General features: G+C 39.8%; 1 pseudogene across 1 annotated transcript; it reads right to left on the reverse strand.

Annotated features, from left to right (window-relative positions):
- Positions 1-3,403: 3,403 nt before the first annotated feature.
- LOC308626722 (AP-3 complex subunit sigma-1-like) lies at positions 3,404-4,308 on the reverse strand (annotated as a pseudogene). The gene has a single exon. The product of its transcript is annotated as an AP-3 complex subunit sigma-1-like (transcript).
- Positions 4,309-5,916: the final 1,608 nt, after the last annotated feature.

Consider the following 5,916-nt stretch of genomic DNA (forward strand, 5'->3'; position numbering starts at 1 on the left):
TTTGGTTTTTTGTTTGTTTTTTTGCCTGTGAACATCTACATTAAGTCCTTTAACAGGGCTCATTTGGGAGTCAGTGATCTACTGTCTTCTTCAAGGGTTGCCATTTTAGAAGCGCAGTGCCATTCTTAGTCTAAGGCATGTTTCTTTTTTTCTCCAGAGAATACTTTCTTCTTTTACCAACAGTGTTTTAAGATTTTATGATGATATAAGCTAGTTTGAGACTTTCTATTCAATGTACTTGTTGGGGACATCAATACAAATGATATCTCAACCAAGAAATTTTGGCAGAAGAAATGGATTCCAGGAAGCTCTGGGCCAGCATATGCAAAAGTATTAGGAGCAAAGAAGGGAAGAGGAAACAAACAAGGGAGATGAAAATAAGATGGATGGTTAACGTGGCACTTGGAGCAGCTGTGCTAGACAGTAAACTGCCCAGAAGAAAACACCTAGGCTCTTCTCAAAAGAATTGGACCACATTCTATAGGAGAAGTCAAGCAGCTTATCTGCATGTTAGTGACGTAGGAACCATTACTCTTTATTCCAGAATTTTGCAGAGTGGGGGAAAGTGTTGTGCAGAACCCAATCAAATGGTCATTTCCTGACTGTCATAAGCTCTAGTCATCTGGGGATCTCGTTAATGTAGGGTGGTGAGAGAACAACAGGTAAATGTAGTAGAATAACTGGGCAGCAGTAAGGACCAACTGTGCTTAGTGATCTTCAGAGATGGGGCAGCATGGCTGTGTGTCCATTTCTAGACTCTTACATCTGCCTAGTGTAGGTACAGAGTAGGTGGAAGGTGGGAGTTTTGCCCAGTGCCATTATGTATACTAACTTATGAAACCTCACAATCATCCACTGCCATCATCTACTTAGTTCTCATCACAAAGCTTTCACTCCAGTTATTACCCAATCCCCATTTCAGGATTTCCTCAAAGCCAGTGCTTTTCAAACACAAGGATCTAGAACTCTCCACGAATGCATAGCCCTCTTATCTGTCCATGCCTTTTGTGGCCTCGTCCCTCACTTGATTATCTTCTTATGTCATGGATCCCCTTCTGAAGAGAAAGGAAAAGAATATGGTAAATAACCACTGCCTCCGACGTGAGGATACCTACTAGACATGTCTAGTTGGACCAGCCAATGGAAAACTCTTTAAGACCATGTCTCCAGCAACGTTTGAAACACACCAGCAATCATGCAGAAGAGCAAGGTCCTAGAAGAAGCCAGCTCCATCCCCAACCTGCCAAAGCCACCAAGGTTGACAGACTGATTATCTGAGGAGGGGCCACACAAAGACAAGTGGCCTCAAATAGTTCACTGATGCCTGAGTGCCATTTGAGGAATACTAAAAGCAGAAATAGATGAGAGGCTACATGGTATCCCAGCATACGTGGCCTCCTTTGCACTCCGGTAGACCACTTGACCTCTAATATGTAGATGACTAAACCCTTGACCCTTGATTCTCTTTCTCAACTTCTATAAAGAGACTGTGGGCTGGAACTGGACTGCAAAATATTTGCTGTTGGTCTCTGGGGAGATGAGTACTGAAAATGAGTAAACATTTAAAAACTCTTCTAGAAATGTAACATTGCTGTGACCTTTGAGCACATTTTGTATTTTATAAATGTATTGGTTCTTGACAGATTAGGATTTTAAAAAATTAAATCTGGTCTTTCTGAAATTCTCCATGGAACATAATACACATAAAAAATTAGTGCATTTCTCAGGCTATTGTAAATGTGAAATAATGCTCTTTTATACTTTCTCAAAGAATATTTTTTAATTTTAATATTCCCACCCTCACCCCCTCCCAAAAAAAGGCAAAAAAAAGGAAAAATATTCTGCCAAAATGACAAACTCTTTAAAAATGACCAAATCTGTTCCATTTTTTCCTTAAGCTAAAGTATGAGTGCCAGTCAGAAATGGTCTTCCCTCTGGTTGGTGTCATGTTTCAGTCCTACCAGCATCATGTCAGGAGTGAGAAGGTCTTCAAAATTCTCCCGTTTCTTCGTTTTATTCTTCCAATTCTCCATTTTCTATTTTCCTGTTATTGATTTCAAGAGCAAGCAAGTTGAATATTTTGCAGGACTTTATTTAAATAGAAGCAACCCTGGGGACTTCCCTGGTGGTCCAGTGGTTAAGACTCTGTACTTCCACTGCGGGGGGCACGGTTTGATCCCTGGTTGGGGAACTAAGATCCTGCATGCCGCAAGGCATGGCAGATAGGCAGATAGGCAGATAGACAGATAGATAGATAGATAGAAACAACCCTAAAGAATGTTACTTTCTAAAAATTTGATTTCTCTCTTCTTTTGTTACTGCCTTCCACAATATCTGATTTTTTTTTTAGTGTCCCTCGTTGTTTACCAAAACATCCTAGTGGCTCCCTGTGGCCAGCTCCATCAAAGCTCACTGCATCTTGCTCACAGAAGATGAGTTGGTGGCTTTCCCTGCACTGTGCTGAGTGTGTGTGCATACTTTTGCATCTCCACAACTTGACCCTCTTGTTTCCCAGGGGTGTGAAACATTGAGCACTGCCCTGCAAAGCAGACTCAAAGGTGTTATGTTGTGAAATAAAATTTGAAGAGCTGAGCTTTGAAACAGAAAATGTTCACATTTCTACCTGATATCTCTTTCCAAATGTCTGCACAGTATCAGGAAGTCCAAGATGAGAGCTGTGCTGATGTCTACATTCTGCCATCTCTAATGAGGTGGTAATTTTTGTGACCACCTCATTATTCTTCACTTGACTGTTATCAATTGGAAAAAAAAAAGAAAAAGAATTGGTTGAAATATCAGGAGACTCTGTTTTAATTTCACACCAGTGAAGAGCATAAATCTATGCTGCTCATTCCAGACTTGATAGGAACAGGTGTCTGAGTTTCAAAACTAAATAGTCAAGGGGACAGGAAGGCAGCACATAAGGGATGGGATACTCTTTACAAGTGTAATGCACTTACTTCATTGGTCTTTTTAAGCAGAACCTTTTCCATGGGGAAAAATTCCTCCATTTATCACAGGACTAATTAAGTGAAAATTACCAAATTTCCAGTGAACTAGCAAAATTTACCTAGCACCTACTTCATATAGATTATCATTTTAGCACTCAGAGGGAGGCTTCCCTACTAAATTTAATTACTCCTTTTTATTTTTTAACAGTGATAAAATATACTCTTATTTACTTCATTGACTCAGAGAGTTGTAAAAAAAATTTTTGCTAAAGTAGATACCAGGCAGACAGAATGGTGCTTTAGAAGTCCAGTTACCTTGGAGTTTATTTAAACTAAGAGAAAAAGGTCATAATGTTTTCATGCAATACATACTTCGTTCTTTAAATAACAATTGTGACAAATAACAGAAAGAATTAAGGAATGTTGTTTTTGTAATCCATACAAAACAACATTTTGGGTTATACATAATTTAAAGAAATGTCCCAAACACTTTTCAAAATACTGTAGTAGCCAATACATAGAGGCATGCCTTAGGTGGCCATAGGAATGCAGTTTAGAAAATAAAGGAAAAATCACACTGGAACTACTCAATTTCTTCAAAATCACTGAGGAAGAAAAGCAACAATGAACTTCCATACTGATTTTACATAACTTCTATACAGTACCTTGCCTTAAATCCAAGAGCAAAAGTTAAGACTCTCCTCTATTTTTGGTAAACAACTGCATGGTAAACTTAGATGACTTTTCCCCTGGATTTTACCTAGGAGTGGCCTTAAAATTTTTTTATTTAAAAGAGGGCAGTTTGGCACTTTTATACTGATATCACCAATGTTAATATTTATTGGGATCTCAGGAAGATTCATATTCTTTACAGCTGATACAGCACGGGCTGGAGCTCCCACTAAGCCAGCCTCAGATTTTTCCAGTTTATTTTGTGCATCAATTTGTGTAACAGTCTTATTCATGTTGGTCTCCAATACCATTCCCCGCATCACCATTTCTGCAAGAATATTGTGAACCTTGTCTACATGGAAAATTAAATCTAGTTCACAGATGTTTTCAAAACACTTGTCTAATGTTTCCACAAATACTTGAATTAGATCTAAAATGCCAAGTTCACTTTCTGAAGAATCCACCCAGAAGACAAAATATAATGTTGCATAATGTCAATAAATCAGTTTGTTGTCAGATCCTCCAATTAATAATCCTGCTTCTAGGAAATTACATTTTCATCTCTCTTAGATACCAAATGGAATGTCTCCCTGATGATTTGCTGTTGTGTATCTTCACTGTAGGGCCGGTAGAACTTGGAGAGCCGTGGCTTCCCGTGGTTGTTAAAGCAGAGGATTGCCTTCATGATGGCTGAGCCAGGCCCATTGGGTGGGAGCTGGGGGTCAGGGCGGGGGCGGGCGCCCAAGCCTTGCCTTGGGATCTCGCTGGTGATCCTTCCCCACCCACCCCCTCCCGCACACACACGCTAATTACTCCTTTTTGCCAAAGCAATGCTTTTATAGATTTAACATATATATAAAATCATGTCTTATATCGTATTAACTGTTTCTATTTCTCGTTCTCTCACTAGACTGAAAATTCCTTGAGGGCAAAGATTAAATCTTAAACTTCTGTGTAACGCCCTCGGCATCTATCACAATGCTTTCTGCATACGAGATGCTCAAAGGATGCCTGATGAAATAAAATATTGGAAGAATAATAGACTGGTTCCCTGTGTGGGGTTCATCTGGGGGACATGACCAAAGTTGGAAGACAGGATTCATTATTAATTAACTCATGTGGTCATTCCAAAAAAGTTTACTTTGTACCTGCTGTGTGCCAGCATTCTTTAAGATGCCAGGGATAGTTACAAAAGAGATGTAGATCGTGTAGTCAATGCCCTCATGAAGTTTACACTTGAGTTTGGGCCCAAGAGTGGATTGCCTTACTTCTGGCGCTGCATCTGATGTAATTGTGCCATGAGTGGTTATGTTCCCCCTTCCCACCCTAAATTCCTGACAATTATACACCTGCCCCCAGGGTTCCCATGATTCTTGTTTGCTTGCTGACAGATGTGAAAGTAAAAGTATCTGATTGCCATTCATATTCTCTGTACCCCTATTAAAACAAAGAGCCAGAGATTCTCATAACTACCTCATGCTTCCTGGAGTCAGGTATTCTCCAAGATTTGCTGATTTTGCCTCCCCTAATTGCATAGGGACCAGAGTTAGAGGCCATGGAGGAAGTCCTGACACCATTCAGTCAAGGCTGTGCAGTCTAGGAGAAAAGACTGAAAGGGCTTTAGAGCCTAGGAAGCTGGGTCTGATCTGAACCAAAATGCATATTTGATACATGGCCTGATGCAAATATCTTAGCTTTTATGAGCTTCACTTTTCTCACTTGTGCCTAGAAAATAAAGATGCTCACAAAGCAAAAGGAATTATGAACATTGTAGGATAAAAAGAGTCTAATTCTGAGCATTAAAATTGGTACCATTTCAAATCAGGCCATAAAGGGGACACACCCATCTGATTCCTCTGGCGGGTGTAGCAGTTTTTTGAGAAGCCACTAGACTATCTATGAATAAAAGACTAATTTGTTACCTTTTCTTCCATTGGTATAAAGGACACTCCTCCATTGCCCTGTGGTTGTCACAGCCACATTGTCACTTAACTGGATGGCAAGAATAATGAATTAGCAATCTGTCTTGGCTTGGGTTCCCCAGTAAGCAGAGACTGAAACAAGTACTTCAGTGCAGGTAATTTGTTTGGGGGTTAACACAATGTGCGGGAGTGAAGAACTACAGAGACTAAAAAAAAAAGAAGGGGGAAAGAAACTTACATAAGTGTTCATTCTGGATTCATTATTAAGGTGTACAAAAAGGTCTTACTTCTGCCAGGACTAAGAATGTTATCTCCCAGAATAATCCATCTAAAGAACAGGAAGCAAGAGCTCCCAACCCTCACTGATCAAG

The sequence above is a fragment of the Mesoplodon bidens genome (genome assembly GCF_964165515.1).
Source record: "Mesoplodon bidens genome assembly, chromosome: 13".
In the NCBI taxonomy this organism is placed as follows: domain Eukaryota; kingdom Metazoa; phylum Chordata; class Mammalia; order Artiodactyla; family Ziphiidae; genus Mesoplodon; species Mesoplodon bidens.